The sequence below is a fragment of the Carettochelys insculpta genome, chromosome 1 (assembly GCF_033958435.1).
Source record: "Carettochelys insculpta isolate YL-2023 chromosome 1, ASM3395843v1, whole genome shotgun sequence".
NCBI classification, from domain to species: Eukaryota; Metazoa; Chordata; order Testudines; family Carettochelyidae; genus Carettochelys; species Carettochelys insculpta.
In genome coordinates this window covers 219924154-219935225 of record NC_134137.1, presented here as the reverse complement: position 1 = coordinate 219935225, position 11072 = coordinate 219924154, and the positions used below count along the sequence as shown (strand labels likewise).

The 11072-nt window shown below is 44.2% G+C and overlaps 1 protein-coding gene across 4 annotated transcripts in view; it reads left to right on the top strand.

Annotated features, from left to right (window-relative positions):
• The first annotated feature begins 402 nt into the window (after positions 1-402).
• Positions 403-11072, top strand: part of ST3GAL6 (ST3 beta-galactoside alpha-2,3-sialyltransferase 6) — an 87155-nt gene continuing 76485 nt past the window's right edge. For 3 of the 4 annotated variants that reach the window (XM_074999740.1, XM_074999758.1, XM_074999748.1), the window contains exon 1: positions 403-763. The gene's annotated coding sequence lies outside the window, so the exon portion shown is untranslated. The remainder of the gene's footprint in view (positions 764-11072) is intronic. The other variant, XM_074999767.1, reaches the window with a different exon arrangement.

The following is an 11072-nucleotide window of genomic DNA, read 5'->3' as shown; positions in this document are numbered from 1 at the left end:
GGCTATGTCTAGAGTCCAGGCTTCTCCCGACAGAGGTCTGTTGCTGGGGGAGCCCTCTGCCGACATCCCAGTTATCCTCGTTCCACGAGGAAGACGGGAGACGTCGACAGAGAGCGTTTCCCCAGGATTTGGCTCCACGTGGCCGGGAAAGCCTCTCCCGATAGAAGTGCTGGCAGGAGATATTCCAATGCCTTGCGCAACCCTTTGGCCGGCAGGTCCCGGCCCCCTAGACCTCGCCCTAAAGACTTACAACGTTACTGACTAGGCAATGAGCTGGGGAGGGGGGTGTCTGCCCCACTGCTTGCGATCCGCTCAAATCGGAAGAAGGGGGTGTGACCCAGGCAGTGCCCGGTCGCTCAGCTGCAAGGCACAGCGGACACGTGTGTGTGTGCGGGGGGTTGCGAGGCGTTCCCCGCCTGCTCCGGCGGGCTGCAGCCGCACGCCCTTACTCCAGTCGGGGCGTCCATTACGCCACATCCGCCGGCCTCCTGGGCGCCGAGCGAGCGGCTCGGAACAAAGTTCCCCCGGGCTGTTCCCCACGCTGGGTCCCGCCCCGGGCCGTGCAGCAGAGGCCTGAGGCTGCGGGGCGCGGCGGGCGCCGGAACATCTGGCGAGGCGAGGCGAGGCGGGGCGGGGCGGACGTTGCCTCTGGCCTCGCTCGCCGGGCAGCGGCCCCTGCAGCTAGCATGCCGGGCGCGACGTTCCCGGGCTAGCCCCTCGGCGCGGCGCGGCGGCCGGGGAGTCCCGCGCCGGCGGAGCCGCAGTGAGTGCCGGGCGCTGGGGGAAGGTGCCCTGGGGCAGGCTGCGCAGGGCCGGGGGAGGGGGAGCGGAAGGCGCCTAACGGGACGGGGCGGCGTGGCGCGGCGCGCCTCCCGCTTGGACGGCAGGGCTTCGGTTCTCCTGGGAGCGCGTGTGAACGCGGGGCAGGGCGAAGTGGAGCCGGGGGTGCGAGCGCCGGGTTCGGAGCTGCTGCTGCTGCGGGGGCCACCCCCCGCGCTCAGCGCCCCCCCCCTCCCCCCGGAACGGAACGGGTCGGCGCTGCGGGAGGGAGCTCGGGGCGTTGTTTCTCTTCCTCTGACTTCTGGGGCAGGAAATACGGCGGCGCAGCAGCCCTCCTGGGTTGGTGGAGAGGTTCAGTCGCAATCTCCAGGAGTTTTTAAAAAGGAAAACAAAAAAGCCAACGTTTGGTGAATTTACAGATGCATCTTCTGTCAGCTGAGCCAGGGGCAGCTCCGGCTGGTCTCTTGGCTGTCTGTAACAGCAACGAAGGGTCCTGTGGCACCTTATAGACTAACAGAAAAGTTTTGAGCATGAGCTTCCGTGAGCACAGACTCACTTCATCAGATGCATCTGTCTGTGTAAGTCTGTGCTCATGAAACCTCATGCTCAAAACTTTTCTGTTAGTCTATAAGGTGCCACAGGACCCTTCGTTGCTGTTACAGATCCAGACTAACACAGCTACCCCTCCGATACTTGGCTGTCTGTGTTGTTCCCTGTCACATCAGGTTTTCTCTGCTATTAAATCCAGGTCTTCATCTTGTAGCTCACCAGACTCGAAATTTGGCAACCAAATTGGCAGGGCAGGTGCTTTCCAAAGGTGAAAGAGATGGTGTCGACTAAAAGCCTGCACTGTTGTAAAAAAAGAGAGACGATTTTGGACTATTGCTTTGGGTGGCTCTATCGCCACAGTAAAAAAACTTGAAGAAAGAAAGAAAGAAAAAAAGAAAAACAGTTTTAAAGTTTTTCTCCTTCTGTCTCTTGTTACAGTTGGAAGGCCATATTCAGATGGATGGCAGGCTTTTTATAGTAAAACTTATCCTAGGCACCAGAGTTGTCAAATGCAGTCAGCTCAGCAGACAAATCAGAAGAGGGATTCTCCTCTTCTTTTTACTCTGTTACTGTACAGTAATCCTAGGTGTTAAATTGTAACAACAGCAAGATAAAAACAGCCCTAGACAGAAGTGGTTATTTTTAGAAGAGTTCCCCTTGTATCGAAAGAAGGTATGCTTTTTCTTTTTTCCTTACTAAAATTTAGTTAACACCAAATTTATTTTAAAGCAAACAGTAATTTGTTTTATGTAAACAGTCATGTTATTAGTCTCAGAGAGGTAGCTGTCCTGTAGCACTTTAAACACTAACAAAATAATTTATTAGGTGATGAGGTTTTGTGGGACAGACCCACTTCTTCAGATCTGAAAAATTCTAGTTAATTACTTATTGTCGTCATAGGAAATTATGATGCATGCACTTGGGTGGGGGAAGATTTACCTAAGTATGCTTGTCATTTTTTACACCATCTTGCAAATGAGCCTTGACGCAGGTTGGACAAATGTTTACACAGCTAAGAGTGCCTTTTGGCTAGGGTGACCAAATCTCCCGAGGCCACATAGGAGGCGGGGCTGCCTTTGATTTCCATTGAACTCACTAAAGTCCACCAGACAGGTATTGTACAAACATTCAAAACAACAATCTTTTTAATGGATGATAAGTAAACTTGCTACATTTTTCTAGCTAACTATATGTGAAAAAACAAAAATGTGTAGTAGAAGAGCCGACTGTCCTCCAATATGGGATGCTTCTTGTAGAATATGTGTCACGTGAAGCAGTTTTTTGAAGGATCTGCTTGTTTTTCAGCAACTTGTCATAAAAGGCAGCACAGTCTAGATCAAAAATTCACTCGCACAAACAAAATAGCCTTCGTGGTACAAACGTTGGAGATGTGATTTTATTTTCAGGAGAACAACTGCATTCATTACTGAGAAGATGTGTTCAGCTGGGGTTGTGGTGCCTGGCAAATACAAAAGAAACTCAACTGCCTTTGCCAGATTTGAATATTCTACTGCTTTCTTGTCCATCTCTTAAAGAACATGCTGCCGTCTTTCAGTAAGGGGGTTTTCTGAGTGTTCCAGTCAGACTTGTGATGGGATATTATTGGTTTTACATTTGTCCATTCAGCAGAAAGATGATTCTCATCTATCAGACTTAGGGGGGAAATTCTTGTTTGACAAAGGACAAGACTTTTTGTATATCATTCCATACTGGCGTGCTTCTCAGTGAGGCCCAATCGAGCCACGGTTTTTTGCAAGGGTCACTGAAGACTTCCTTGAACAATGTTGGGCATTTGTCTTATGAGAGAAAATATGCCTTGAGTCCATCAAAAATCAAAATTCTTTCTAGCTCTGGACCAAGAGAAAGGAATCGTGTGCTACCATACTCTAGCAATTTTGAATGCTCAAGGGTGACAACAAGTTGGCAGAAGTCTTTCAGTTCCTCAACGCGAACAGTGTAATTGTGAAAATATATTCATAAATTTTTACAACAAAGGACTCCATATCAACTAGAAGACAGTCAGCTGCTGTTTGCAGGCGACTATGAATGATGTGAGCACCGAAACCAAAAATCTGTTTCCCTAGTTTGACTTGCAATTTCCACCATATCTTGTTTTTCCCAACACATTTAGCATCACCAACATTTGTATTGGTGTTGTCTGCACAAAGCCCAAAAAGTTTTTCACTCAGAGAAAGTTTCTCAATCAATTGATACAGAAATTCACACTGCAGATCAGAAGTCTCACATGGTAGAGAAGAAAACAATAATTTTTGTGTGTATCCCACCAATTGGGTGAAAATAGTGCACAAGAACAGGGAATAGCTTTTGATCCTTTTTGTTTGAGGCATTTACACCAAGTGTGATAAATGAGCACTTTTCCAAATCTCACTGTAGTAGCTCTGTTGATAATGGAGCTAATACATTGCAAATTATTGCTTCAGATATTGTACATGCAGACAAAAACTTGGGTTGGTAAAGGTTTTTTAATTAATTGTGAGGTAAAATCACTAAATTTGAAACTGTCTCCATGGCATGCAACATAGTAAGCAAACAGTCCCTGACTTGCATGTATTTGATTAGAATCAGTGTTTTGCTTAACCAAAAATTCTGAAATACATGGAGTTTTACCTTTGCTTTGTTCAGCTCTCCTGTGTGTGTGTGTGTTTTTTTTTTTTTGTTTGTTTGTTTGAAGATGTTGAGTAATGTCATTCTGGGCACCATGAGCAATTGAAAAATGTGCTCCAGGTGTTTGACATATAACTTGACTGTTGTCACTGACCTGAAGAGTCATTTTTCAAAAACTTAAAACTGTTCTTGAAGGTCATGGTTAAAAGAACATAGACCTTTTTTGACATTTCTGGAATAAAGATAGACCTTCACGTGACTGTAACCTTACAACACTTCACACACAGTATTAATTCAGGTTCTTCAGGGCAACTGCTGCCGCTGACACCTGTCAGAAATGTGACCACAAAAGAATTTTAGTGTGAGCACAGTGAGCATTCTTAGAACTTAATTACTCACAGGGAGAAGTAAAAAACAAAAACAAAAAAAACACAAAACAAAAAACCCCCAAACAACAAAAACAAAACAAAACAAAAACAAAAAAAAAAAAAAGAAAAGATTGACAGGGTGAGACAAATACCCAGAAACCAGCTACTTCTAGATAGGCCCAAGAAGGTCAGTAACAAAACACCACTTGTCATCACATATAGCTCAAATCCCTCCAGCACATTAAAGTTACAACCTACACTGTAACGTGATGCTATGCTCTGAGAGACTCTGGGTGAGAGGCCTGTGCTCTCCTACAGACAACCACCTGACCTCAGGAAACTTCTCACTTCCAACCACAGGCGGTACCACAGAAACACTAATCTTGGAACTTGTCCCTGCAGCAAACCCTATTGCTAACTTTGTCCACATGTGTTCTCTGCAGACAGCATCACTGGACCTCACCATGTCAGTTACACAAAACAAACATCATCACCATTATAGAACTTACAGTGCACCCTGACAAATGCACGAATTTGTTATCAAACCTCTGGGTAGGCAAAACATTGCTCCTAACCAGGAAATAAAAATCCAGATATGATACTAAAACCCTGCAATTGGCAAACTGTGGCAGGTGGATTTTTCTGTTTACCTGGTAACTGGCCATTATGCTTTTTGCCACTGGCTGTAAACCAAGTGGTAAAGAGTAATTGGATAAGTAGCCATTTTAAGCAAGACTGTTGCTTGCTCGGGGACACATACTGAGGCAGTGAATAATTTTGTAATTAAAAAACTTGGACGTTCTTAGTGGCTTGTGAAAGATGCTATTATGAACACGGCCTGAAATTCCTCTAAAATTCCTTCAGAGGAATGTTAAGGCATGTCCTGTTGCATATAAATTTAGTTCACTGGAGTTTGCATATATGCACATATATATCATTACTATGGGAAATTAACTACTTTGGTGAACAATACTGAAAAGCTGGGACTCTGAAGCAAAAATGCTACACTCCGAGGCATGGGGAGCCAAGAAGGAGGCATCAGCCTCTGGGTGGTGATGCTGACCTTTGCTAGGTGGGTGTAATCCACTACTATATGGAAAGTGGACCCGGTCAGGGTCAATCTTCCTGAGTTCAATTTGTGCACCTGGTTGTAAGAGACACATGAAATCAAACAATCTGGGGTTGGCACCCAACCCCTGTACTCCCTGATATTGTGAGGAGTAAGTGAGGTAGACAGGTGAGTTTTGCCTGTTGACCTTTCTATGTGAAGATGGCCAGGTAGGTTGACTACAGATAAGTCAATTGTAGCTACACAACTGCCATAGCTAGTATTATGTATCTGCAATCAACTTACCTGCCTAGTGTAGAGCAAGCATGAGGTACCTTGGATGGTACCCACCAGTTCTGAGTTTTGCATTTTTGTCCCACAACTAACGAAGATCCCAGTCTTGGTAAGAGCAAAGAAATGAATAAGATGACAGTCATGATATTACAATGTTGTAGTAAGGCAGGTGGCAAGACACACTAATTACCTCAAATCACACCACCATCCTTCCTCTTTTAGAGAGGAAGACCTGAGGCCACCATGGCATATTAGGCCTATAATTGCTCTTGGACAAGGATATAAAAAACTGCTGAAATACCTGCAAGAATCCACGTGGCAATGCAGCCTTTGCCAGAAGCCACTGGCCAAGAACACTAATGCAATCACAATACCCCTTTGCTGAAAACGAGACTGAAGTGAGGCATAAGGATCCTTGAGGCAAGGAGTTTTGAAACTAAGCCGTAATTGCAAAACCGCTGATGTCAAGTCACGGCTTCTTGAGCCAAAGGCTGACAGCTACTCAGCTGAGAGCATTCCAGAAAGGAGACAGTAGTAATCTTCATGAAAAATGGCTTCAAAACCAGTTTTCACTGTCTGTGAGTCACAAACGTTCCTCTCACCAATCAAAGCCTGGTGTTTGCAAAATCTCAGCTGGCAAGATTAGATGGCACTCAGCTTTGAGATGATGGCATGCTTGTCCCCTCTTGCTCAGACTGCGGGTTCTCATGTTACCCTGGTCAGAATCATCCAGATCAAAATGATCCTCTTTAAACAGATGGAAAAGTCTGTTTGACTTGAGATGAAGGAGGAACAAGACTACTCAATGGCTCTTGGGCACCAAGGATGCTCCGGGAGAAAGCTATGCTTAATGTAAGCGTACAGGCACTGCTTTAAATGCATGAAAGGTAACCAACCTGCCATTTCTCCGCAAATGTTGTCTGAAAACAGAAAAGTTTTCCTGAAAGCCCCTCTTTAATTCACTTTAATTCAATGGTAGACTTGAGCATCGTTGTGAAATTGTCTTTTCAGTGGGATTGAATTTAGCCAATTTGAGGCTCAGAGTTATGCATGTGCTTCAATTCCTTCTTGAAGGAGGACCTGTGTGTTATATGTTTTGAGAAGATACATGGTAGTCTTCATACAAGACAAAGAGAATGAATTCCTACTGTAGCTGTAAAACTGAACACAACCCAACAGCAGCATGCCTCTGTAATGCTCCAGATGAGGACGACGACTGGTCTGACACAGCATGGTCTGACACAGCATGGTTCAGTAGCACCTCTCTCACCGGCTATGAACAATTGGCTCCGTAGCTTGATGTGAGTTCCATGGCTCTCAATCCACTTCACAGCAAATAAGAATAAGTTCTTATTTGCTGTGAAGTGGATTGAGAGCCATGGAACTCACATCAAGCTACGGAGCCAATTGTTCATAGCCGGTGAGAGAGGTGCTACTGAACTTATTTGCTGTGAAGTGGATTGAGAGCCATGGAACTCACATCAAGCTACGGAGCCAATTGTTCATAGCCGGTGAGAGAGGTGCTACTGAACCAATTATTTTCACCCTTGTTGACTTCAGATATGCAGCGTACACAAGGAGCTTAACTGGAAGAGCCATGTTAATCTCATTTTGTCAAGTTAAAGGTAGGAATTTGTACAACTGTGCAAACTTTTCACTGCAATAAACTGGGTGTGTGTGTGCAAATATCTGCTATTAACTTAATTGCTGTTACCCAGGCAAGCGGGGGATTACTTTTCCGCCCAGAGTTTAAAGTGAGAGATGACTATTGACCTCAGTCCAGTTTCATATATATGTAACCACACCCCTACAAGGTGTGGTTCATTGTCCCAGGTAGTGCCATGTAGACCACTTACAGAGAGAGAGAAAGAATGAGTCTCCTCTGCAGCCTTAGCCGAGAGCTTGCCAGCTTTTAGTCTTCATGGCTGAGGATGTTACAGAGGTTCCTAAATTTGAGCCAGCCTTTTTAGGTGACAAATCTGAGGAACTCACTCAGATTGAAGTGACATTAGAGGAGGTTTTGGAGTTAATTGATAAGCTGAATAGTTACAAGTCTCCAGGACCAGACGGCATTCACCCAAGGGTTCTGAAAGAACTCAAATGTGAAATTGCGGAGTTATTAACAGTGGTTTGTAACCTATCCTTTAAATCCACTTTGGTACCAAATGACTGGAAGACGGCCAATATAACACCAATATTTAAAAAAGGCTCTAGAGGAGACCCTGGCAATTATAGACCGATTAAGTTTAACATCAGTACCAGGCAAATTAGTAGAAACACTAGTAAAGAATAAAATTGCAAGGCACGTAGAAGAGCACGAATTGTTGGGCAAAAGTCAGCATGGTTTCTGCAGAGGGAAGTCGTGTCTAACTAATCTATTAGAATTCTTTGAAGGGGTTAATAAACATGCGGACAAGGGGCACCCAGTGGACATAATATACCTAGATTTCCAGAAAGCCTTTGACACGGTCCCACACCAAAGGCTTTTATGTAAATTAGGTGGTCATGGGATAGGAGGAAAGATCCTTTCATGGATCGGGAATTGGTTAAAAGACAGAAAACAAAGGGTGGGAATAAATGGTAAATTTTCACAATGGAGGAGGGTAACTAGTGGTGTTCCCCAGGGGTCAGTCCTGGGACCGATCCTGTTCAACTTGTTCATCAATGATCTAGAAAATGAGGTAAGCAGTGAGGTGGCCAAGTTTGCAGATGACACCAAGTTGTTCAGGACAGTCAAAAGCAAAAGGGATTGTGAAGAACTACAAAAAGATCTCAGCAAACTGAGTGATTGGGCAGCAAAATGGCAAATGAAATTTAATGTGGGTAAGTGTAAGGTAATGCATGTTGGAAAAAATAACCCAAATTACACGTACTACATGATGGGGTCAAATTTAGCTACGACAGATCAGGAAAGGGATCTTGGAGTTATAGTGGATAGTTCTCTGAAGACATCCACGCAGTGTGCAGCGGCAGTTAGTAAGGCAAATAGGATGTTAGGAATTATTAAAAAAGGGATCGATAATAAGACAAAAGATATCATACTTCCCCTATATAAAACTATGGTACGCCCACATCTTGAGTACTGTGTGCAGATGTGGTCTCCTCACCTCAAAAAAGATATATTGGCATTAGAAAAGGTTCAGAAAAGGGCAACTAAGATGATTAGGGGCTTGGAACGGGTCCCATATGGGGAGAGGCTAGAGAGACTGGGACTTTTCAGTTTGGAAAAGAGGTGATTGAGGGGCGATATGATAGAGGTATATAAAATCATGAATGGTGTGGAGAAAGTGAATATAGAAAAATTATTTACCTTTTCCCATAATACAAGAACTAGGGGACACCAAATGAAATTGATGGGTAGTAGGTTCAAAACTAATAAAAGGAAATTTTTCTTCACACAGCGCACAGTCAACCTGTGGAACTCCTTGCCCGAGGAGGCTGTGAAGGCCAGGACTCTATTAGGGTTTAAAAAAGAGCTTGATAAATTTTTGCAGGTTAGGTCCATAAATGGCTATTAGCCAGGGATAAAGTATGGTGCCCCTAGCCTTCAGAACAAGGGCAAGAGATGGATGGCAGGAGATAAATCACTTGATCATTGTCTTCTGTTCTCCTTCTCTGGGGCACCTGGCATTGGCCACTGTCGGCAGATGGGATGCTGGGCTGGATGGACCTTTGGTCTGACCCAGTATGGCCATTCTTATGTTCTTATGCCTCTGTAATGCTCCAGATGAGGACGACGACTGGTCTGACACAGCATGGCCTTTCTTATATTAAGCCATGGTTAAAATAAGTAAGCAGAGAACTGAAATGAAACCCTAAAGAGGTAGATCTAATTTCAAATGCAGAGTAAGTGGGTGCAGCTCTGTTGGCTTTAATAAAGCAGTATCTCATTATGTCAGGTCTTGAACTTGGCCCATATGGGTTACATAGACAATCCACTGGCTCTTAAGAATGCTTTCAGATTTCATGTCAAGAGAAACAATACTTGCCACAGTTAACAACAGCCTGGACTGATCTCTTGCAGCTCAAAGGAAAACAAGGATCTTCCACCTTTTTCCTGTAACAGGAAATTGGTCATTTTTAAGAATCAATACCAATCTGGCAAAACTGGGCCAAGTCCATAAACACCACACACACACAACCTTCTAGCTGTCTGGCCTTTGTTAAACAGCAGATGTGCTCACTTCTTCTATCCCGCTGAAGAGTCCTAACAATCAGAACTGGAAAATCACTTAGCCTCACAACAAGCAGCATTTTAGCTGCCTCCCAGCATGAATGGGCTCCTGCAGGTTCAGCATTTCCCCTCACAGTGGCTCCATAGGGGAAACCGGTGAAATTTCATGGCTTGGACGGTTCTCGCAGCAGGCGCACCTGTGTGCCGCAGCACACTGGTTGAAAATCACTGAACTAGGGTGTCTCATGATGAATGAGGGTGGTGATATAATAGGGATCACAGAAACTTGGTGGAATGAGGATACTCAAATGGACACAATAACAGCAGAGTGAAGTCTACAAGGTATAGCAGGAGCACAGAAGAGGTCATGCTGGGGGGGAACGGTGCTATTTGTGAGAGAAAGCGTAGAATCAAATGAGGTGTAAATCTTAATAAACCAAACTGTTCCATGGAATCTCTATGGATGGTAATTCCGTGCTCTTATATTATGAGTATAGCAATAGGGATATATTATCGACCACCTGGCCAGGATGGTAATAGTGACCATGAAATACTAAGGAAATTAGACAGGCGATAAAAATGGAAACTCAACAATAATGAGGGGATTTCAACTATCCCCATATGGACTGGGTGCACCAGAAGAAAGGATGCAGAGAAAGAGTTTCTTGACACTTCAAATAACTGCTTCTTGCATTAGCTGGTTCTGGAACCCACAAGAGGAGAGGCAATTCTTGATCTGATCTTACGAGAAATGCAAGATCTGGTCCAAAAGGTGAATATAGTTGGACCAGTCAGAGACAGTGACTGTAGTATAATTAAATTAAACATCCCTGTGGAAAGGAAAATATCACAGCACCTCAACACCATGGCTTTTAGTTTCAGAAAGGGGAGCTACACAAAATGAGGAGGTTAGTTACACAGAAATTAAATCATACAATGCTGACAGTGAAATCACTGCAAGTTGCATGCAAACTTTTAAAAGACACCATACTAGTAGCTCAGATTAAATATATACCCCAAATTAAAAAAAATAGTAAGAGAACCAAAGAAGTGCCATTGTATCTTTACAAGCAAGTAAAAGAAACAGTGAGAGATTAAAAAAACATTGTTTTAATCAGCGGACGTTGAATGCCAGTGAGGCAAACAGAAAGAGCATAAATTCTGGCAAATGAAGTGTTAAAAAAATAACCAGGAAGGCCAAAAAGGAATTTGAAGAACAGCTGGCCAAAATCTC